We start from the raw sequence: 25,740 nt of genomic DNA on the forward strand, positions 1-25,740 counted from the left end.
ACTGGATGGATAGTGTGGACATGCAGCACTGTGCCAACTTGCACCCATGTGACTGAACAGCTTCAAGTTGCAACAGTGCAATTCTTTAGTATACATGAAGCTTCATACTGACCCAAATACTGTGGCTAAATTCATCTTCCTGGGATTAAAAATAATCTTCTCCTATTGCTCTGACCTCCTTCCCTTCATCTCCTTATCTGTGTGCCCTGGCTCCCCCTTATTCCCCCTCATTCAGTTCCAGCATCTCGGCATGCCATTTAAAGCACTCCACCCTTCTGTTTCTTCTTATGCCCTTCCCAGTGCCTTGGGGGGGGGTCTTCCTCCTAATCGCTCCCTTTCTTTTCATCCTCCATTCTTGGCACATCCATCTCTTTCCCATGTGAAACAGCTTCTTAATCAGTGGTGTCCCAAATGTTCCCTTCTTCAAATCACTACCAGCCATGCACCTGTTCTTCAGTACTTGTGTGCTGCCACCCAAATTTAACTCTGTCTTCTGCTACTTGACTTAATTGTGTTGGAGCCTGATATTACCTGACATTTTAGTAGGCAAAACTTTATACTTCAAGGTGTGGGTGAAGAACCAATTTGCAGCAGTTGAGAGACCACCACCACATTGGACTCAACAAGATAGGCAACATCACCAGCTTACTATGTTGTGCTTTCTGTTAGCCTATGTTTTTTGGAGCAGAGGTATTGAATTCAGTGTCACAACTCCTGTTGGTTTCAACAGGGCCAGGATTTCATCCACAGTGCTGTGTGTGTCTTATTACCAGTACTCTAAATACCATGTGTGACTACAAATAATAAACCGTTACTTTAGGTTTTAGATTCTTTTAAAAACGGAAAGGAATAAACGAGTTAAAATATGATTACATTATTATTCACCTATGAGAATAAGAGGTTAGTAAAGAACATGGTGCATTTAAAATCAACATCAGAGGCAGTGAGCTGTTAGGCTTGGGAACGTGGAGAAAGGTCCTTTGTACTAGTGGTGAATTAGTTTATATACCTGGGCTATAAATCTGCCTTTGATACTTCAAGTGTGTATTCTTCAGTGGACACTCCTGGCTTTTCTTTTCTGCAGTGCAGCATTGCAAATGAAAGTGTGAGGCCATTTAATCGGATGAAGCCTCTCTTAACTGTTGTAGAATCCATTATCTGGAAAATTGTTAATCATTTTTAATATTGCATGTTACATTTCCTGTCTGGATTTTGGAGACAGTGTTTAAATACTTCATTTAGGTTATCAAATGATTAGTTTCAATGTTGACATACATTTAATCCCCAAAGCATGGTGTGTTATTTCCTGTAAGAATAATACAGAAAATAAATGTTTAATAATCTTCTCTACAACAATAGGTACTAGTAAATGAAGAGGGTTATAGACTGTTACGCTTCAATTTACTAAAATGTTTGGTAGGTTTTATAATGTTTACATTTTAGTATTTTATTCTGTTATGTTATTACTACCTAAGTTAGTACAATTTGCATACCCCTGGAATGCAGAACACTGTTTCCATGCCCTAGAGTTTCCAATGTACCATATGATGATTTTTGTGAAAAGGATATTAATTATAAAAATGCTTTAGTATTTATATAATTGTCTGATATATTTGTTGTCATTTCATTCAGGTGTCTAGTTAACTTGCATTTGAGATTCTCCAAGTTTTTGAGATGAAAATAGTCTTTCAATTATACTTAAATACTCCCAAGGAAAATAATATAGTGCCATTTTGTGAAAGAGTGTGCTTTGTCTGTTTCCAGACCAGTTTTATACACAATGCATGATCTTTCTCTCTTTTTTCAAGAAAGTGATTTTTGTGTAGAGAGAGAGGTATAGTGCCTCGAAGCATACTTTGTTTCTATTATTAAATACATTTCCTAGAAGATAGAGGAGGCAGAAATTATGGGAGCAGTGACATTAACAGCATTTGCAAGAAAATAAGCAAATCAAATGAAACTTACTTTGCCAGTGCTCATTACGTCGACCTATTAATTAAATGTATGAATCCGCTCTTTTTGTTATGTTTATTTTAAAAAAATATATTGGGGAAGGAGGAAGAATTTAGATTTTCACTTCAGACATAAAGAAGCAGATGATGCCTTTTGCCTTGAATATCACTTTCCTATGGAAATCCAACAAAGTGTAATTTCAAGCTCAACATCTATTATGGCCAATGTCAGAGACATTAGAAAACAAGCTACACGCTTTGCATCTGTGATTTGAACAAAGGTCATAGCACTGCCAGTAAGGTCCTTGTGGACGTATGGCTTAGATCTCAAGGGCCTTCCCTTAGTTTTACTATCCTAGATCTTGAAGTCAGTGTTGTACCAGCAGTGTGAGATAACAAATTCACATGTACCACATTTTGCATTCTTTCTATATCTGTTGATGCATGATATCTTTCAACAATTAAACAATTCCTGGCAGACACACTCAAAATATGTACCCATTTTAATCACTCTGTAAAGGGCTATTAGATTGATAGAGAACAGCAGGATTAAAAAAAAAACCCAACTAGCCATCCTACAGTTAAAAAGAGGACTACAAGCTTGAGGAAATGTCACGGTTTTTTACATTCTAGAAAGATTGGTAGAGAGCAGGAAGTCATATAATCTGTATCCAGAGGCATTTACAACAAAAAAGGGAAAACAAGTTGTGTCCCTCTTGGACAGAAGGGATGTATTGAATAATTATAATATATTAAAGTTAGAAATGTTTGCAGAGAGCCCTGCTTGTATTAGTAACAATAATCTGGTGTCAGTGCAATAATGCCTCTCATCTACCTTTTGAGAAATACACTGAAATCTTAAGATGGTACATCACTTTCTATAGAGTGGTTGGGATTTATTTACATGCCAGATTTGATAATGACAAGAGAATTTCCAATGTTAAGAGGACCTCCCATTGCTTCACTGTGCAGAATGTAGGGAACAAAGCTCAAAATCACACAGCATTTGTCTGCTGCTTTCGTTTTTTGTTACAAATTCAAACCTCGGGTACCTCAGAAGGTCACTGAAGTTTTGCAACTTTTGTATCTTTTCTTTGAAATCAGACTAAATTTACAATTCCACAGGGCATCAGAGAGAGAGAGAGAGAGAACGAGATGGCCATTTCAACTGAGTTTGACTTAGAGATGTTTAATGCTTTTGATTCCTGAACTCAAAGCTAGACTCTGAGACTTGAACCCCCCACACATTTGAACTGCAGAAAGTGTTCACAAGAGATCCTGTGAAGTGAAACTACACAAAGCTCTGTCTGTTACAGCTTAAAGTATCTTAATGTGACCAAATCAGAATAATATTGAAGCCTTGTTTGCTACTCTTGGTAGTCTGGGAAGGTAGAAAGAGAGATGTTGGTGGAAGATGCTCTGTGCACTAAGTGCAATCACAAATTTTTGATAGGGATAAGAATGATCCAGAGGTGTACACCTATCCAGCTTTCACCACTATCATCATCTCCTCCTCCTCCTAAATTCGTCCTCTGAATAGAGATCTGCAGCATAATACTGGCACACAAACCATGCAGAAAAGGCTTCGCACTGTGTTTCTTTCTTGTGCACAGTAAAAACCTGGTTAAAATACTAGCAGTGTGCCCTCAAATACATGTTTCTGAAATTTTAAGTATGACCTTCCTTGGCTTATAACTGCTCTTGAATATTTAAATTCCACTCTTTCCACTGTTTGTTGAGAGAGCATTTTCAGAGCAGCTGTGGATCATTATCAGCCAGCAAGTTAGAAAGCAGCATTGACTTTGATAAAAAAGGTAATCACAGAGGCAATTCATACAAATTATACTCCTGCTTACAAGCTCCTGACACTCGCAGTTAGTGACGAGTGAGGTATAACATCAATTCAGTATAGGAGACTAGATACATGGTGGTATTACTTAAGCAAATATATGTTACTATTAGCCTGCCTATTCACTAAATAAATTTAAACAATCCAGGAAGTAGCCATCCAGGTTTCCTTATAGATGCAGGGTGAGCCTTCAACAGAATTGGCTGGTAGAATATCTTTTTGCCACTCTATTATGAGAAACTTGGTATCGGTCCAGCACATTATCGTGATATTGAAAATCCAGACGAAGTGTTTCTTATCCCCTGTGTCTGTCCATTTCATATACACGTGGTACTTCTTACTTTACCCTTCTTGCTAATAACAAAACACAACAAAGAACCTCACAACCCATAAAGTTTAAAATTGGCTAAAAACCTAAGTGATTTAGGAGCCCAAATCCCATTTTCAAAAGTCATGTAGGTATTTAGGATCCTAATTTTCATTGGAAAATCCAGTAAAATTTAAGATCCTAAGGCTCTAAATCCCCTTTGCAAATTACAGGTTCTCCCTATCTCTTCGATGATTTAGTTCTCATTCCCTGGGTTATACATTTAAATGGGCACCACATATCTGGGAAGAACTGGTGAAAATTAATCTTGACTTTATATTGATTCCAGTAAAATGTGATACAGGGTATTTGAGAGCAAACTGAATTTGACTTTATGGGGCAAAGTTAAGAAAACAAAAAATGAATAAAATGCTTTATTTAATCAAAGTCAAAAAGTTTTTTAGCATGTTTACCTGGGGTTAAAAAGTGAGATTTAGACATTAGATGGATAATGTGTGTTGAGGAGTTTGATTTTTAGGCTTCTAGCCTTGACAGTACAACATGACTCATTTATTCTTAAGAAGGTCGCTCTATGGGTTACTAAAATAGACCATGAAAAAACATAGTGGATTGGAAGTAGAGGAGGATTTCATAAAGCTATTTATAAGACGAGATAGCCAGATCTTTCTTCCTGTTGCTTGCCAGGATTGTGTGGCTCAAACTATCTATAATTTAATTTCAATCCTTTTTTCATGGAGAAATAGTAATTTGGGATAATCCCAGATTTAAAATGATGTTACAAGAGTGTGGCCTGGTAGGGTGAAACAAAGAATCTTCTGTATAAATCTTTTATCTACTTCCACAGGTGCCTATTCCCACAAAAACACTGGATAGGCTCCATTGTAGCTTACTTTATGGGCACAGTACACACACAAGAATTTTTGCAAATTCCTGTTGAGACAAATAGCATGCCAAAGGCAGTCATTCCCCACCATTCATAAGGACTCAGCTCACTCAAGTGATGAGTCTGTAGGCAATGATCATCATCTCAACAGATCAGTTCCTATGATTCCATGTGGTAGCCAATTCCCCAAGTGTTGTATTAGACACGGAGCTAGCATGGCTTCCAGATATGGTCAGAATTTTTCCTACCTATTCTAATATGGATTTAAATATGGATTTGTGCTATTTTTCAGAAAATTAACTTTTTAGTTCTGCTTTTCCCTAGTTTCTAACATTTAGTAGGGTTTTTGTTTTTACTCGAACATTCTTTCACTCAAACCACTCATGTTCTGGGAACCTTAACTTCACCTTAAAGTGTTTCCATGAGAATTTCCTTATGTTTAAAATATGGTCCTGATGTTCTGCTCCTGCCCTGTTTCTGAAGAACCTAAGTGATCACAAGGTGGCATATCTGTTTCAAGTAGACCTTGGGAGGCCTCAATGCGCCTTTCGTCTGCGGCTTCAGAACCAAGCTCCAGAGCCCTACCCACCATCCCATTCAATGGGAAGTCCTGATGCTTCAGGCTTGCGATAGTCCATAAGAAGGAGTTCCTCTCCTCAAGACCCATGAGAAATTGGATTTATTTATTATTTTTTAAAAAATGCAGTGGGGTACTATTAATTTCTGAGCAACTATTTAATTTTTGTGAAACTCATTTTAATTCATCTGCGAATTGTGACGTGCCAGGTGAATTATTTTATTGTATTGCATTTTCTGATTAGTTTTTGTAGTTAATAGTTAAATCTCTAACACTAATTTACTTATTTTGGTATATGGTTAGTAAAAGAATCTGTTTCAACATTTATCTACTTGAGAGAGACAAATTTAATCTCTTATTTCATTAGTGGGGGCAGGGATATGAAGTGGCTTATGCTTCATTAAGCTGTGCTGTATATTTTGCTTAATTCATTGAAGTATTCAGTGGAATTTGTCACAATTACGTATCTGTTGTTATCCCCTTGTTACTTACCTGTGCATGCTATTTAATATTGGAATAAAAGATATGACTCTCTTTTTCAATGGTAATCTCTGTAAAAAGAATAATAATAAACAGAGCTCTTAAATGTTGTTGTGTTTTGTCAGATATGCATTAGGTATTGCTGTGCTCAGACTCCTAATATGCTTGCTTTTGAGGTTACCCTGAGTTTTGGCTTTTCAACAGTACTTCGTTGAAAACTATGTGTAGTACTGTATATCGGAAGTATTTAAAGCATAGAAACCCATGCTAGAATGTTTAGTAAATGCTATTCTTCTCTTCTGCAGAAGTTCATAATATGGAAGTAAAACATCAAGAATGATTAATTTCGGTAGCACAAGTAAAATAGGCTTATGTTTCTCTTATACTTCTTGAAATAGGATAATTTTTTCTTAGAAATATGAAAGAATAGGAGTGCTATAAAAATAGACTTGGCTCGAGATGGAGAATAAGAGACTTCACCTTTTAAGAAGACTGCTAAAAGTGCCAGAATTAGCATTAGGTCCAGATATAGCTGTAATTACACAGCACAGGACCTTCTTTGTTGCAGATTACTGTAAATTATGTTGTAGGGGATGGGTGAAAGTAATGGGAAGGAAATGGAGGTTCAGTAACGGAGATTTCATTTAGGGAGAGGAAAAACCTTTGAACCAGTCTTTTTTTCATATGTTTATCTTCTGACTCTGGCATGGATGAGCTGGGGTAAGGAGAAATACCCTTAGCCATGATGGACTGCCAAAATCCAATATAAGAAAAGACTACGCTCTGTTTAGAACACTCGTAGTCACAATATATCAACAGAAGTGAGAATTTAGTGATAAGTAACAAAACTGCTAGTTGGAGACAGAGAGAGGATATTTGCAGACTAACTAAAGATATAGTTTCCCACCTGATACATTTTTAAAGATGTTACATTATGAACCTTGAAATACAGAGAAATGTTCGTACATAAACATTGTTTAAAAAAGTATATTAATGGTTGCAAGACTAAAAAAAGGGAAAAAATTAAAATATCTTTAGTAGTACTAATTAAGGTGGTCACTATTGGATCTTATTTGTACTGGAAGGTTGCAGAGAGACATGGTGTATAGCAATCTAAATTTGTCAATATATCCATAGTTTCCATAATAATTCACTTTATTCTTTTTGAAAAATAAACCCTGACATGCTTGAAGTAGCCAAAGCAATGTGTACTCTTTTTTTTTATAACAGTTTTAAAAGGCCTTTTATCTTTCTCTTCATTCTTTGCCCATGTGATGCTGCTGTTGGCATGGCAACAGATCAGCAAGTAGCTCTGTTATACAGCACAACCGCCCCTCTGACATGGAGAGAATCTCTTTCATGTACATCAGGTAGCCTTCTCATGGAGAAAACCACACTCTAAACCTTCTGCCTACTAAGTTAATATCAGCAGAATTTATTATTTCCTTTTGTGTCATCTTATGAATTCATATTTTTATAATTATTGGAAGATAAAGAAATCCGCTTACTGGTGCATGTAATTATATGACTCAGATTATTCATGATATAATTTGAAAGGAACTAGTGAAAACCAAGTAAGGTGGGTTGTGTGACTTTTACTATTGTGTATCCTTCCATATAGTTTTATAGTTTGGTATTTTAGTGGGCTAGCTTAGAACTACAGGTTACGTAGGTTTAAATTCTGTTTTGATACACTTTATGATTATTGCCACCATCTCCTTGATTATAAAGAAGGCAAATACTGCGTTACTCTGTGTTACCATGTAGTGGCACCTTGTAATGTCATTATGTCAATCTGTGGCTTCCTTTAGAGCAGCCTCAAACAACTTTTTGTGACTGTGGCACTTTTGGGTCAGTTGATCCTACTGCTTGCTCCCTCTCCCTTCAGTGGAAGAACCTTTCATATCTCCTGGACTCATCAGCACCTTAGTAACTATGGCTAAATTTAAAATCATATACTGACTTGTTTGAAGAGAGAAGAAACAGATACAACCAAGAAATTCATAGTGAGAATCCTCAGCTCTATTCTTGTCTATGCAAGGGCTGCTGCAGTGACTCACAAGGACAGGCTAGATGTCTTTGTACAAAGCTGTGACCTTGCCTATTAGAATCTCTTCCCATTTTTTTTTCTCTTCTAGTCCATGGTCAGCTGCCTAGTGGAGATCAGCGTTCTCTCCTATCAAATAGTCTGTATCCCCTCTTCACCCTCTGGGTAGAAACCTCTTCTTTGTAGTCAAGTCCATCTTTTCCTTCTACATAGAAAGAAAATGGCTTATAGGCATCCACTACAGTGTGCAACAGATATCTCCTTTTTAAGGCTACTGTGGAAAAGGACATCAGAAACAACTGATAATGAACCTGAGACAATAGTACCAAAATATACTAGTGGCACAATATACTTTGTGTCAAACTCAGAGAGGCGCCAATGTATTTTCTTCCATAGCAAGTCGGTAGTATGGAGATTGGGTCAGGTCAGCATACTCAACATTAGTTTTAGGAACAACCTACTCTGAATCATCCACTTGATTTATTTTTTTCTCTGTCACAATAGGTGGTTGGAGTAGGGCAATGGCTCTCAAACTTTTTTTTTACTGGTGACCCCTTTCACATAGGAAGCATCTGAGTGTGACCCCCTCCCCCATATGAATTAAAAACACTTTTTTATATATTTAACACCATTATAAATGCTGGAGGCAAAGCAGAATTTGGGGTGGAGGTTGATCGCTCGCGACCCCCCATGTAATAACCTCGCGACCGCCTGAGGGGTCCCGACCCCCAGCTTGAGAACCCCTGCAGTAGGGGAATGTGATTAGTATCAAGGAACTGAGACTTTACTGGCTAAGACCAGTAATACAGAAGATTTCACTGCACACCTTCTCTTCCCCTCCCCCCAAACAAACAGTTATCAGTACTTTACAAGATAGATACTATAGCTGATGAGACATTTTAGAATTGTTGATTGTACCATATGGCTAATATAGTGCACTACAAATGCCAGCCCACTCATCTTACCGCAAATTGAGATTTTTATCTAATTTTGATTTAGGAACCACCTCAAAATCAGAAAGTGCTAAAAATATTTTCACAAAGTGCTCACTCTATATCTGATGTCTATCCTCATTCTCAAAGGAAAACTGCACAACACTTTCAAAAGATGAGCCTGGGACCTTAAATTCATTACTATGCTAGACACTAATAATCATGAACTGAACAGAAAGACTGGATCTATGGCTTATTACGACAATCCATAACCCACTAAACCCCCTCTTTTTCTCCTATGACTGTAAAGTTGTTAACAGGCCTGTACCTTGAATGGTCCCTTACAGTAGGTGCTAACTACTTATGCTAAACAATCTGTTCCATCTTGCATTTTGCTGGAGCACTGGGAGTACCTTTCCCAGACCTGAAGGAGACCTGTGTGTGGCTCGAAAACTTCTCTCTCTCTCACCAACTGAAGTTGGTCCAATAAAAGATATTACTTCACCCACCTTGTCTCTCTAAAAATGTTTGGCATTCTTGTAGATTTTCACAGGTCTGTAATTGTGCACTTACCCTGTAGCAAACAAATTGTGCTTGCCAGTTTGTCTTGTGGGTGGAATCTGATAGAAGTGCTGACAGTGTCTTTTATAATGAGATGTGCAGTAGGAGAATAGAGCATTGTTTACCCTTAATCTCTCTCTTCACTCCCTCCCTCTTTAAATATCAATAGAATAGAGTGTCAGTGTTTGCCTTAAAGATTGACAGATGTTTTAACCTTTTGCCTAGGGTGCTTGCTTCAGGAGCACATATACTAAAATTGGAACGATACAGAGAAGATTAGCATGGCCCCTGCGCAAGGATGGCACGCAAATTCGTAAATGTAACTAAGCTTCAGGGAAATAATTAAAATTCAGCTTAACTAATCAAGCTTCTAAATACAAATATCCCATTTGTGTAGAGAGAAATATAGGCTCTTGAAGAAAAGTTCATTTCAATTTTTAGAATTTAGAAAAACTCCAATTCTAAATTCAGTATTTAGCAGAATGCTTAACGAGCTGCTGCAGTCATCATTTAATTTACAGCATTTACCACCAAGATTCTTCTTCTTAGCATAGGGAAGTAACTGTGGTGTGAGATACTGCTGTCTAATAACTTTTATTGAATGCTGACTTCTTAATGAAAACCATTGATATTTCTAATTATTTTATTTTGTTCCTTTCATTTTTTGTTATATTATGCTTTTGGTGCGTGATTCATGTGCTTTAATGTCCTTTTAAAGTATTTACAGGATCTTCTTGAAAATCTACTTTACATCGTACTGCAAAGATATAAAAATGAATAATGTATACTTTGATGTGCCATGAAAGATGGCTGTATCAAACCACCTCAGCTTGTACCAATTGGTGAAACAGTGTTGAAAGGCCTAAAGACAAAAATGCTGCTTTATAAGTAGAACATTTTTTCTCTTTGGAAAAACATAAAATATAACACAATATACGAGACCAGCTAAATTACATGTCTAATATCGGATCTCAGGAAATGGCCAAGTTTTATGAACTGTGGGACTGAGACAGCAGTAGAGAAGTCGTACAACAAATATGGTCTTGGAGTCAGTCACCCATTATCTATTTCCTCTTCATTAAGCTCTCTATGGGAAGAGAAGATTGATGCAGAAATTTTTAATACAAAGGCCCTTTCTTTTGTACTTGAATTAAATATAGATTGTGGATGGATAAATCTTGTGAGAAAGTCAATGATTTGTGAACCTTTGGAGTATTTTTAGGTTCTTAAAACTAGTTGTAAGAGTTCATAAGCCTTTGTCTATTATTTAAACTCATTTTTGCTAAGTATGAGGCACCTTACTTCCATAGCATGTTTTTGTAGTGAAAAGAGTCTGTGCTATCTGTTGGGAATAGAAGACCCGCAAAAGCTAGGATGGTACAAATGGGTCCTTGATGTATGGTATATACTGTGTATGAAATCTTTTTCTTTTAGTATACCGCTCCCTTTTCTGCTTCTTTCCCCCTACCCAGTCTTTCTTAAATCAAATCTGAACTCACTAACGATGCAGTGTAAGTTGAGATTTCAAACCCTCAATGTCTTGCTAGGTAAAATTGCTAGAATTTTATAATGAGCCTTTCTTAAGGAGTCTGGGCATGTACCATTTTACAGCAATTAAAAAGAATTGAAAACTTGGGCAAACAAGTTTTCCCAATAGACATTTGAGACATTTGAGGTCAGTTCACCAGGTATGTTCCCAGCATTCTAAAAACCATTATTTCTCTGTGAGGAACTTAATAGGATATTCTGGAAGGACTTATTCAGAGTCAAAGGCAGTTATAATCAGTAAAGCTTAGAAACACTTCGTTTTGGTAATAAAAATTTTCTTGCTGGGCTACAAAAATTTGTTTCAAAGTGTTCATTATATTGAGGGTCTTCTCCTTTTTTTTGTTAAACTGGGTAGCCTGGGACTGAACCACAAAATCATAGTGAACTGTGAAGGAAGAATATTGTAAGGTATATTAACGTATCCAACTTGCAGTTATATGTTCATTTGCCTTGCAACAACCATTTTATTTAATGCTTCCTAATCAATCTAATGGTAAACAAACAAAACCGGCATGATTCCAGATAGATTTTTCAATTATAAAAAGCTGTAAATTTTTGGCATCTGGGGTTACAAATGTATAGGTTAAAGTAGAAGCCACAATTTGGCCACTTGTGATGTCAAACAGGTCTGACTGTATTTTACTGTGTTCTGCACAGAAACTTAATATTACGCTTCAAATTGTTGTCATTGCTGAAATATTGCTAGTAAAGTGACAACTCTGTTTTTCCCTAAAATTTCTCCTTATTTAGTCTGAGTATTTATGTATTCCTGATTTCTGACTCTTTTTATATATAGACATAGAGATATAGCTATAGAGATATAGATTGATTTTAAAAATCTATAACTAGAGAGCTGGTGCGCATTAAACAGTCTGGGAAGGAAGCCATTAGCAATACCTGAACTGAATCAGCATATTGATGAGAGTCATTGCAAAGGTGTTTTCATTTACTCCAAGATAATGGGGCTTATCTGTGCACTACATAGATGAATGGCACCAGGATGAGGATGATTATTATGGTCTATATGGCACCCCTCACCACTGGATATATTGGATTTTGCCTGGTATCGGGTAGTGCTGAGTCGCCTATTTGGAGAAATAGCCAAGCTTGCTAAGCTATTGGTGAGTGTGGATGATTGTAAACTGAATATTTTTCGTACATGTTCCAGCTCTCTGTATTCTGTAGCAGTAACCTTCCGCGATGTAGGTACAGTCCTAAATTCAGGGCCATCACTCTCATTGGAATGCTGGATCCAGTTACTAATGATACGCTCCCAGCATCCTTTCCCCAGCAGCTAAGTGTGTGAGGCTCACTTCTTCCAGCTCTTAGCTCTTCTACCTCACAATGCATTGTGATAGTGTAGACGTACCCTCAGTTTATTTGATCTGATGGAAACACAGTGCTGGGTGTTACGACTCCATACTTTTTCGCTAGCTTTTACTGACATTTAGTTTTGAACTAAATGATCCTTACTACGTATTGTAGTAAAAACAGACACACTGTGAAATAAAAACATGTATGCTACAGTAGGAGTCAACATCTGTGCATCAATTTATTTTTAGGATGATTCAGATCAGTCATATTTTGTGTGTGGGGTTATAATACAGCTGACTGAACTAAGCTCATTCAGTATTTAATAGTTTGGCAGTAGAGAGAGACTATCAAATAATTTAGGACCTATGTATAACCCAGCTTTAGTCTCATGTAAAACTTTCTTTTTATTCTTAATGCCTATTTTAATGGTTAGAAATTAAATATCCATTGTTTGTTCTTTGTGCAGTATTGTAGCCCAACTAAAGACTTTGAGAAGAAATATAACAGTTATGTAATTTCCACTTCTTAAAGTGACTTACTACAGTTCATAAACTGCTGCAAAGAGCTTTGTGAATTACATATTCATCTTGATAGCATGACATGAGCAAACAAAGTAGAAACAATAGTTATTTTGCAAAAAGTGCTTGTATATGATATTTTAAGCATGTGTGTACACATGAAAGGTAGATTTATGTCCTTGCAGTCTGAGGACTTTTTTCCCTAGGGGAAACATTCTTAACAGTCTAATAGGCTTCACTGTAAATAAACTCTTCATACCCCATGAGGTATGTAGTGTGAATGTCAAACAGTTTTGCCTTGAGGCAAATCTATAAATAACTCCTTGCTGACATGTGCCAGACCTAGGAATAGACATCTGTTGGTATTCACCTGTAAGAATTCCCTGCAAGAAGTAACTCTCCTATGATTGGCTGGCCCCTTTAGTCCGGCTGCTATGCATAATGAATGTAAAGTTAACTTCTAACTGCCTCTTGAAGTATTTAGTGCAATATTTTTGTTTTCTCAATGGCTAGAGAAAAAACATGATCAAAGAAAAATCTAAATGCAAGAGCTTAATGAGTTCCTCATCTGAGGAGGGTGAAGGAATTTGATAGCTTTAGCTCAGAATGTTTCTCCATAGAAATGCAGATTTCAGTCTGGAGTTGAGGTTTTTCATGAGAAATGTGTGGGTGAGTAAGCAGCCAATAGCTCCTTTTCTGTAATAATGTAATAAAGCTCTGCAGAAGGTTGTTCAAACTTGAACTAATTCTTACATTACATATATTATCTCCACATTGTCAGCAGAAACTGAAGCCCAGGGAGGTTAAGATTTTGCACAAGGCCCAACAGCAGAGTGAGGATGAGGATTCTGGAGTTCTCGATCTCGAGGCACCTACTCTCCACTATACTGTTTCTGGTTAATTTAGTTACTTGTATGTCCTTGGCCCGCTTAACAGCTGCAGGAACAATACAGTTATGGTGGTAGAGTCTGAAAAAGGCTCCTCGCATTATTAAAACACTGTCAAATGAAATTAGCAATGTAAGGTAGAAGTTGATGTTTTCATGCCCTTTTTCTTTTAACATGTTTTGCACAGTACTGTTCTTTAAAGTGCTGAGGTTTCCACTATTTGTAGTGTGAACATTTCAAAGGTTATATGCCTCACAACTAGAACAGTACATTTTGCCCAATGTTTTAGATGTGTTAGACAGCAGAGATGCTGTTAATCTTTTGTTCAAGATTCAAACTGTTGCATGTGTCTTAAGAGATAAAGCTCTTATCACAGTATGCACATGTAGCTGGTTGTCAAGATGTTAAGTTTATAACTGGAAACAATCCATGTGGGTTTTTCCAAAACACCATCCATTATTCCTAATGGATACAACAAAACCACTGGAGGAAAGGTTTGATAGACTTCGTTGGAAACTCCCATGTCATGCCGAAAGGCAACATTTACAAAGTTAGGGATTGGATGATCTCTATAACAGGATACCTCTCGGTCACTAGTCCAAATCCATATGAAGGTAGTAATTAAAATTATTTAATATACCATCTGATGGATGTCAAGTGTCCTATTGGAGGAGAAAATGGTCGTCATAGCCCAGTTCCCAGTGGATAGACATAGCTAACAGACCACTTTCACAACTGGCACCCTTTCTGGCTATCTCAGCATGCAGGCCAAAGATTGAATGTATATCGAGAATGAATCTCTCTCTTTGCCCAGAAGTGTTCCTTAGAGGGCAATATAGAGAATTATTCATTGTCCTTGCCCATGCTATAACTGTATTATGGATCAGAAAAGCTGTTGCAGACAGCCACTGCAGTTCAGGGTGCAAGGGGACCAGAACTTTTATGCTGTGAAGGAAAGCAATCCAATGAGAAATTCTGAACACGCAGCAGCCTCATTCAGTATGGGGGAGGAATGAGAAGTACGTACTAAAGGATGAAAAGAAAGTGGAGTCTAGCTGCTGTAGTTCTGCTGCTGCTAGCAACATATATCATGAGAGAGAGAACAAAAGGTCCACAGCTGAAGATTTTTTTTTATAAAGTATGGTTTTATTCATTTGAAACTAACAGATAAGGGGTTTTTTTTTTTTTCTTCCAGTGAGGCTTAGCAGCTTCACACTATGCAAAAGAGAAAACTACTCTGAATAATTTAAGCACAAATCCACCTAAGGGGACAGGAGATGTTACAACGAACCATCACAGTGAAAACAAACTGTTGCTTAGCTCCTAAGCACTACAGCCTGAACAGCGCGCCACCCCGGGGAAATCATAGCACCACTGTTTAGACAGCGGAATCTGCACGGTAGTGTGCCAGTGGATATTAAAAATAGCACAGTTTCAGTAAAATAACTCCTAAAACATTTATTCCTACATGGAATCTTTGGTTAAGATTGTGTATGCTCATCAGTATGCTTACAGAGGCGTGGAGCGGGGTGAGGTAATATCTTTTATTGGACCAATTTGTGTTGGTGAGACAGATAAACTTTCAAGCTTCTCTCACCAATAGAAGTTGGTCCAGTAAAATATCTTACCTCACGCACCTTGCCTCTCTAATATCCTGGGACCAACACAGCTACAACAACACGGCATACATCAATGTACTTCTTTAAAGTGTGTGAAATGTACGGAATTATAAGTCCTGGTGACTGAAGTCCTTTATTTTACTGTTCATTGCACAGTGATCTTTTTAGCTGTCTCTAACCATTGCTGGTTCTGGATTTGCCTAATTATATTGATTTGCACTTTGCAGTAGCTCTAAAACTCTAAATACTACTACACAGCAGGGTTTTTTTTTTAAAACTTTTTATTATGCTTATAACTGTTTAACAGTGTAGCTGGATGTTCCTATTGAATAGAAACACCATTTAGCAGGCCTTAGAAACATATGTTTGGGGGGACTGAAAGAGTAAATTTGGGGGCTGCCTTGTGGCCAGCTATTGTGACATATAAGTTGGAGATGGGTTTGTGCTTCAGATGATCACTCCCTCAAAACAGAAGTCTCCAGCTCTCCTCTTTGGAGCTGGGTTGTAATTTCACCAGCTTCTAGGCCTTCAACAGCCTCTCTCTCATCTGGCCCCTTTTCCCCTATTAATCCTCACGCTCCGAGCACTCAGCAGGCCAGCCTTCTTCTGCTGGTATCTGCCCTGCTGTGAAGGAGGACGCAGCTTTTATTTTGGTCCCCTTCTCCCAGCTCAGACCCATTGGGGTGGGTGAGAGGAGAACCTTGCCCTAGCCTCTCTGCAAGGCTCTTGACCCTTAAAGACATAGTAACGGGATTTCTTCCCAGCCACCACTTACTCGTGGGACTGCTTCCTCTGTCAGTAACTCCTAGGTCCTTTTATATGTACTGGTACTTTCAAAATCTTCAAGGGCCATGCTATGTGAAGGGGTGGGCAGACCACTAGGCACGACTACTTTTAAGGGGCAGATTGCCCCACCAGAGTAACTTTTTCTTTTGTGCACTTTTAATGCTGCAATTTCCCCACTTGTACTTTTATTTCCTTTAATTCTTCATTACCATGCAGTGGTTACTTTAATAATATTTGGTTCTCTGGATTCTGTTTTCTCATGAGACGTCTGATAATCAGTCTTCAGCTTCCTATGATCCTATACCAATAACATTTCTCATTCAGCCTCCAATCCGGATTTGTAGCATTTGTTTCCTCTTGAGAAAACAAATGTGTTTTAGAACTCAGCGTGTTTTTTCCTGTCATTTGGACTCATTATAAGGTTTATAGATATTTCTCATCTTCTGTTCCAAAATTGACGTTTAATGCCTTTGATCTTCTTTCTTCGTTATGTTCTTTGACCTTAATCTTTTCTATCCTCAGAACACCAGAAGTTCTTATTACTTGGGACAGACTCAGACAGCAAATAATGTCTTTCGTTGTAATGTGCATGTTTGAAAGGAAGGATGTTTTGGTTGTAATCTTCCATTTCATTGTCCCAAAGATGGTTATTTTTTTTTTATTTTTTAACCTCTGATGTGCATATGGCTTCCATTGACATCGGGGGAGCCCATATGTCTGAGAACAGAATCTGAATTTAAATGATTTACATGTATTCTAGAGTTTCACTTCATGTCCTTAAATTGAAAAGTCTAAGTTTTCATAATTAAAAACAGAGAGAAATCTTCATGTTTTCAGGGGAATTAAGTTTCATTTACAGAATATTGTTGATAAATAAAATATATATGTACCACAGAAATAGGAAGATAAGCTTACACAGTTGTATAAGTAAATACTGATACAATTTACTACATTTAGAAATCTTAACTATGTATTTCTGCTGAAGGAAAGTACAACACAATCAGCGTGTTATCTCTTTTTAGGTTTGGAACTTTTGTGGTCACAGTGGTTTTGTAATCTAGAAAGAGAGTATGTGTTTGTTCTGTAACAGAGGGTGAAGAGTTGTCTAATGGGTAAAGGATAGGACTGGGATTCAAGCGTTTTAGTCTCAGCTGCGCCACAGACATTTTTGGTGACCTTGGTCCACTTACTTGAATTCTTTGCACCTCATTGTCCCTTTTTGTAAAATGATGAGAATAACACTTATTGACCTTGCAGCAGAATTCTGAGGCTTGATTTGTAAAATACGTTATTGCAAAATACTTTGAAACCATTACTTAAAAGGCAGTATAGAAATGCAAATTATCTTGATTTGTTGAATTGTTTGTAAAATCCAGAATGTTTACTATTCCTTTTACCTTGTATGCTAAAAATAGAATTGGACAACCCTACTGTATGCTATTTTTTTCCTTTGGTTGCTCATAAAAAAGAGTTAATGTCATGAGTGGTTATTTTATGTAGTGAGGAAAAGGGTGCAACGTAAGCTTTAAGTGGAAGGATGAGAACAGTGGAATTATTGGAAGGACAGCAGTGAATAAGGGGAGGGCTTTTGGATATTATGATGTGAGGGAAGCTAGAGAAAGAGGTCCTGATAATTCATATTTTAAAATGGATACATTAGGATCACTGCTGATAGAAGGCACTTTAGTAGCTTACCGAAAGGGATTGAATTTGGGGGGGTGAGGGGGAACAAACAAAGAATTCTCTGGTTCTGTTAAGGCAGCAGGAGTAAGACACATCCATCCATTATTTGTATCCGGGGTAGTGCTAACGTCCTATTGTAATGTCCTAGTGGTTCCTAAAGAGGCTGATGTCTGAGCCACCTTAGAAGAAGGGAAATCCCAAAATGGTGTAATTGCAGAAGCAAAGAGATGGAGGAAAGAGACGGATGGTGGGAAATCAAGTTAGCAGAAGGCAATTATGTGACTTTTGGGAGATAAGTGTAACCCATCAGAGCTCTGCTCAGCATCTGTCATTTATGTGCCAGGAGCACAAATGGGCAGTTGGTGAAGATAAAAGGAACTATGCAGCTAGCAGGCTCTTTGCTTATCAGTGCATGTCATATGTCTACATAAAGGCAACTTGCAACAAATCAAATAAAGTAACTTAGTCCAAACTGTATCAGCATTTTTATATTGAACATGTTACAGGAAAAAAGATGTTCACATATCTGTCAAATTGAGCAAAGTAGTGGGTGCAGATGTGGAAGTGTTTCTCTGTCATTTAGGGACTTCCTTAAGAATTTGCTTAGAAATATTGCCATCATAATGACAAGTATTTAAGACTAGGACAGAGAATGTTTTTTTTTCTTTTTTTTTTTTTTTTTTTTTTTTATGAGTAGATTTCATGTACACTCCATAACCACTACACTACATGATTTTTTTTGAAAATTAATATAAATTTCAGCAGCCTCTCTCATGCACATGAATGGGAAAGCTGTAAGTAGAAGGGTAAAACTGGAAAGATAATGTGGCTTTAAGTTCACATAGGGCTAAAAGCACATAGCCCACTGATGCTTTATTGGAAATGCATTATACAATAAGAAAGGCAGAAGCGTTGCATTTTAGCAGTCCAGCACTTTATCCTTGTATTTGAAGGACAGCTGTTCGCCAGTCTCACAAGTTGAAATTAAATTGAAATGGTTTCTGCTATAGTATATTTGGCAACAATAAAACCCTCATGTCAAATTGAGACCAGTTCTGAGCCAAAAACATACCACATGGTGTGTGGAGATTTGGTGTGTACTAGAATTAACAATAACCAAAGTTGTATGAAAATTCCTTAAATAGCATCAGCACTGAAAGCTTCTAAATTAAAGGTTCTTCCAAGATAAATACATGAGAATGAAAAGTAAAATTGCAATCCAAATCCCAACTAACTTTTTCTCAACTGCCAGAAGACTGCATTGGGTATCCTCCTGCTATGTGCACAGGACAGTCCATTTTCCTGTGTTCATTACTTCCTGTTTTTGTCAGTTTTGTGGGATAAACCCCAGTAATTTGGGGTTAAGGATCACTGAAGTCAAAGAGCAATATATCTTAATACAAATTTTCAAAAATGAATATTTACTGAGGTTGTGGCAATGTAAAGAAGATTACATGTAATCAACCAAATACTTCCTTGCTCATAAATTGGACAGAAATTCCTTTTTCCTCTAGACATGTGAGTCATACACTGATGAATCTATAGTATTAGGGCTTTTTTATATATGAAAATTAATCCAGAATAAGATAAGGTATGTATTTGAAGCCGATAAACTATTCCCAATTAACTCAATATGCTTTTATTCCAGAATAAGATTATCTAAATATGGAGTTAATCAGTATTAGCTATTCCAAAATAACTCCCCATTTAAATAAACCCTGAATTAGACTTTTTTTAAAGGTTAGTTAGCAAGACAAAATTGTATCTAAAAATTATATGGAAGGTCATAATTCAGTATTATTTATCTTTCTCTCTCACACACACACACACACCCTTTGTGTGTGTGTGTGTGTGTGTGTGTGTGTATAAATACATATATGTACAATAACCTTATTTTCAAAGTGCCAAGCACACACAGACCCCATAGAAATCAATAGGAGCTGTGGGTGCTCAACACCTTTTAAAACTAGGCCTTTAAAATAATATGTATATATATATTATTTTTTAATATATTTGATTATATAATCTGCAGCTGCTGTTTAATTTATGCAAAATGCATATTATGATATGTGTAAGCATTGATGTTACAATATATGCAATTATCTCTCAACCTGAGTTAGTTGAAGTTATATTGATAATCTGGGACGAAAACAGTACTGTATATAACATGGCTTCTTTTACTTTATATACAGTGACGTGTACCGGTTGTCACAGTTTTGGGGTCACTGCACATGTATCTCCCCCCAATTCTTGGTCCACTGCAGGAGTGCCCTCTCAGGCCCCCAGCTGTTGCCTGTCTCTGAGCAGGGATCTGTGGCCCACTCCCTTCTGACTGGGGGTTTTAAGGCTTTGCAGCCCCCTGCCATACACTCTGGGCTTGTCTACATGGTTTGACAATGCACTCCAGCAGGGCATGAATTCTAATATGAATAGTTCCCTAATGTCCATGAATGTAGTACTCCTGGGTTATAAGTAAGGCTGCAATTTAGTCATGGAGGTCACGGAATCCGTGATTTCCAAAGACTTCTGTGACTTCAGCCAGTGCGGTTGGGAGCTGCGGAGGAGGGAACTGCGGGGTACCACCGCTGCCCCTGGTGGCGGGAGCTCCCCACTGCTCCTGGCTCTTGCGGGTGGCAGGGGGACCCCTGCTGTTTCCCACCCACCCACCCCGAGTGGCAGGGGGAACCCAAGAGCTGCTGCAGCTGGGGGAGCTGCCCAGGCTCTCCCTTTTGTCACGGATATTTTTAGTAAGAGTCAGGGACAGGTCGCGGACTTCTGTGAATTTTTCATTATTGCCTGTGACCTGTCCCTGACTTTTACTAAAAATATTCTCTGAGATTTAACTCTGCTATATATCAATCTTTATATATTATACAAAGTCCTGAAAAGACTAAACTGGTCTGTACTGTAGCAGAGAGATAATCTGAGTTGTAGGAAGGGAAAATATTATACCTAACATAGTTCTTGCCTCAAGCCTGTTACGCAACACAATTTTTCAAACAGATTAACAGTTGAAAGACCACAAAATTTCAACACCCCCATGAAGTTCTGCATGAGCGGTAGATTGTCAATTTAATTGTCAAGAAAGCAGAGTTAGGAAATATCTGGATAAATGTGATATTTTTATAGAAAATATTTCTTTAAAAAAATGCACTTAGATTGTTCTGTAAGAAGAATGAACCAGACAGCATGCAAATTTCCATTCAACTCAAAATACCACAGATTTGCAGGCCAGATCTTCACCTAGTAAGTTAGTGTGGTGCAGTGCCACCATACTGCATCCCAGCTGGCCACTGCAGTTGTGAACCTGTACTGACCCAGACCATCCACCTTTGAGGCTGACGATGATACTAAAATCTTAACACTGGCTCAGAATTCAATGGGAAGCCAGTACAGAGAGCAGGACACTGGGGTGATGTGTTCTCAGTAGCTAGTGTTGCTCAACAGACTGAAAGCTGTATTTTTAACCAGCAATTCCAAGATAGGTGTTTTTCATTCTGAGCTACGGATCTAAAGCCTGCTGAAGTCAATGGGAGTCTTTTCCGTTTTCTTCAGTGGGCTTCGGATCAGGTGCTCAGGGCATGACAATGGCCAGGTAGGAGGTCACAAACGCATGGATTACAATGGCCATTTCTGATTCTGACAGAATCAGATGCAATTTCCTGACCAGCTGGATGCAGAAAAAGCCATTTCTTTCTGTTGTGGCTATTTGGATATTCTGCAGCAACAAGATACCAGGAGAGCACAGATGCTGTGAACTGTCTTAATTCTGAGGGCAAATGCCATTAGTGTAGTCTTGCTGATATTTAGGGAACACTGAAGTAACCGAAGATACAAAGATGATTGGAAAGTGTTTAAGGATGACTCCTGCATTCATTTCTGTGGATAAAGAAAGCTTCCATCTTTCATCACAGTAGATTCACTTTAGTGAAAATATGGTATATAAACTACACTATTTTTATTAGTTACTGAACTAAGTGGAATTTAAAGTCCACTATAAAACTTAATCATAGTTTTAGTCTGTCTCAATTTGTAATGCTTGTTTTACCTTTATGGTGTATTTAGATATCCTGTCTCCTATTAATTACATTGGGTTTTTTTCAGTATTTCGTAGATGTCACACACCGTTATCACCACAAGCAAGAGTAACAGTCGTATCCATTATTTAAAACATTTTTCATGACATAGCTTCCAATTTTGCTGGCAATTTCTGGCTGTGAGTTTAAAGAAAAAGTATTGAATACTTTAAAACAATAAAATAATTAATTTCGAACAGCACTCTGATTTTTATAAATTGCAATTGCAGTATATTGTGTGGCCTTTTGGGGTCTTAGATAAATCAAATCCTATATACTTCTTTCTGCCCTACAATTAGGTACAATAAAGCAGTTGATGAAAGCATACAAAAAGGCAGAAGTTCTGATGAGACATTTCATAAATGAAGTATGCTTCATTAGGCACTTTGTTTACTAATGTTAGCAATGCATGGAAACCTTCTAAAAATAACAGTAAGATTTGATTTTAGTAACATGATTGTCTATAAGGTATGTAAATAGTGCATTCAGTACATTTTATTTAACTTAACTTTGAACCTTTACGACTAATTGCAACTTTTCATTTACATGTTTGTTTCCTTGTCTTGTCTGTTATCAACTGAAGCAATTTACTTAAAGTTAGTGTGACGGTTGTTATAACCCATGCAGTATCTTTAGGGACCGTCGTGTTTAATTTAGGAATGGTTTATGATTGTACTTCTACTTCCTCCAAGAACTAAAGAACAGTGGGAGAATGATTAAGGCAAGTTGTTGGGACTGCAAACAACTCCAGAGAGGTACTACCCCCTAGGGTGGCTTGTATACACAGATTCAAACTAGGTTTTTCCAGAGACCAAGAGACAAAGGAGAATTTGGGAAACACAAAGGTTGAGTTTAAACAGATTCAGGGTCTTCCTTTTGATTTAGCAAACAGGTCTAACCCTTGCGGAAGGGTTGGAAAGGCTGTGGCCTCCCAGACTCCCCATCGGAAGATGGATGATTCCTGATATATTTAGTGAATGTTTGAATCCTTTTATTGTTTTGATGTTTTCTCTGTGATACTTTTGCCCTAAGAATAAATGTACTTTGCTTTGGAAGAGCTGTGTGGTGACTAGTGAAAGCACTGTCATTGTCCTTGAAGAAAAAGCAAAGTGCTGGCGCTGGACTTCAGGCAAACTGGCTTGCTGGGGATATCACAGGGCTCTGCCTCTCCCTTTGAGCAAGCTGTGGGGAGAAGGAAGAGTTTGATAGTCTCTCTCACCCCTCCCCATCTTACGTGAAGCCCTCAGGGCATGCAGTGACCATTCTGTTGTGGTGATGCCCCGCCCCCCTGCCCTAGAATAGAGATGTCATTTGAACTGTGTTTCCAAGGGGCTGTGGGTCCGGCTGGTCCCCAGTTTTGGGGATGAGGAAGCAATTTTCCCGTGGGGCAATATAGTCAAAAAGCCCCATTAGACACCTTGCCATTCTTGTGGCATCCTGGAGGCCCGACTTTATGTTAATAAGGAGTGGATTTTAAAGTTGTACATTTATAAGTGAGTTAGTAATTTCATCAGAGTTAGTTGCTGTTGTGTGGTGCAAATAGGGTGACCAGATGTCCCAATTTTATAGGGACAGTCCCGATTTTTGGGTCTTTTTCTTAACTATTAGCCCCCCATCCCCTGTCCTGATTTTTCACGTTTGCTGTCTGGTCACCCTAGGTGCAAAGGGGAAGCTCCCAAAGGTAAACATCTCTCCAGACCCAGGAGATGACTGGTGGACTTTGTTAGCCTTGAGAAAAAATGTAAATCCTAAATCTTTGCACACTGAGATGCCCTTCATGTGAGTGAGTGAGAGCAGCAGAATAAGAACAATGGACTTCAAAAAAGAAGACTTGAACAATTTTATAAAACTGGTAGTTAAAGTCACATGAGAAGAAAATCTAAGGGATAAAGGAGTTCAAGATAGCTGGCAGTTTCTCAAGGAGACAATATTAGAGGAACTATCCTGATGTGAAGGAAAGGTAGGAAGAATAGTAAGAGGCCAATGTGTCTCCATCAGGGGCTCTTTCATGACCTGAAAATCAGAAAGGAATCCTACAAAAAGTGGAAACATGGGCAAATTGCTAAGGAGGAGTACCAAAGTATAGCACAAGCACTAGGGACAAAATCAGAAAGGATGAGGAGAAAATGATTTACAGGTAGCAAGGGACATAAAAGACAGTAAGAAGAGGTTCTTTAAATACAGTAGGAACACAAATTGGGTGAGTCTACAATGTGATGCAGTTGCAATATAATTCTGGGGTGTATTAACCGGAGTGTTGTATGTAAGACACAGGAGGTAATTGTTCTGCTCTGCTCGGCACTTGTGAGGCCTCAGCTGGAGTACTGTGTCTAATTCTGGGTGCCACACATTAGGAAAGATGTGGACCAATTGGAGAGAATCCAGAGGAGAGCAACGGAAATTATAAAAGGTTTAGAAAATCTGACCTATCAGGAAAGGTTAAAAAAAAAAAAAAAAAAAGCTGATTTTCAGTGGCACTCACACTGCCCGGGTCCTGGCCCTCGGTCTGGGGGACTCTGCATTTTAATTTAATTTTAAATGAAGCGTCTTAAGTATTTTAAAAACCTTATTTACTTTACATACATACAATAGTTTAGTTATATATTATAGACTTAGAGAGAGAGACCTTCTAAAAACGTTAAAATGTATTACTGGCACACGAAACCTTACATTAGAGTGAATAAATGAAGACTCGGCACACCATTTCTGAAAGGTTGCCGACCCCTGCTGTAGAGCTTAGGGACCATTTAAGAAAAGTTGAAAACAAGAACTGGACAAGAAAGTTTAAACTATTATGAACAAAATTCCTTGACAATAAATTTACATCTGTCTTGTAACAAGTGCTACTGTGTTCTTGAAAAATGAGAGAAAAAAGATTAAATAATTTCCAGCCTAAGCACCTGAAAATGAATACAAATATTTTGGAATTACTTTGTGATAATTAATGATACAAATAATATTAATTACAAACTAAATTTAACACTGAATAGTGTCTTGTTACGTACTGGTGTCTAACTTGTAATCTGATACATTTTACTCATGTATTCATTTCACAACGTAAAGGTTCTTGTTAGCTATTTAATATAATTTGACACAATGATATTACTCAGTTGCTGTTACTGAAGAAGATGAATTTAATACAGTATTGTATGGGAGTGTATGAGATATATTTTGAGAAAGGACAATTTAATGAAAAGCTCAAATGAGTTTGTCCAGCTCTATCAATAATAGTAAATACAGAAGCACTTTGTTGAAATGTGATACTCTACAAAACGTAAAAAATATGGTGCTGGTAGCCAGTAAATGTTAAAATTCATTATTTTTCAGTCAACTCAGCTTTAAACTAACCAAGAGTGGATTAATTCTGCTCACACTGCATGTATGTACATTGATTTTTACACGAGTGTATTCAGTTTGTTTTCTGGATTTACCAGTTGGGTTGGGATTACAGTTGTTTTCTCATACCTGTGAAATGTAACTACCATGGAGGTATACTATATTCCATAAGGAGATTCCGTATCGTTGAGAAACCCAGAGTGGTGGTGATTTTAGATGACCTTTCACAGGTATAGAATAACAGTTGGCCATATAAAATTGTCTTGCAATGAATGTGTAATAGTGACCTCTCATCACCTCCATTCTCATGCCAAACTGCTCTACTGAATCAACTGAACACTTTATTTTGTATGATAGCACTCTT

General features: G+C 37.6%; 1 protein-coding gene and 1 non-coding gene across 3 annotated transcripts in view; both read left to right on the forward strand.

The window, feature by feature from the left end:
• PRKCA (protein kinase C alpha) overlaps positions 1-25,740 on the forward strand; it is a 297,369-nt gene that overhangs the window by 136,816 nt on the left and 134,813 nt on the right. The window lies entirely within an intron of this gene.
• LOC112105513 lies at positions 9,836-9,942 on the forward strand. Its single transcript, XR_002908021.1, has one exon. It is a non-coding gene; the product is annotated as a U6 spliceosomal RNA (small nuclear RNA).

The sequence above is a fragment of the Terrapene carolina genome, unplaced genomic scaffold (assembly GCF_002925995.2).
Source record: "Terrapene carolina triunguis isolate 2854851 unplaced genomic scaffold, T_m_triunguis-2.0 Scaffold192, whole genome shotgun sequence".
Lineage (NCBI taxonomy): Eukaryota > Metazoa > Chordata > Testudines > Emydidae > Terrapene > Terrapene triunguis.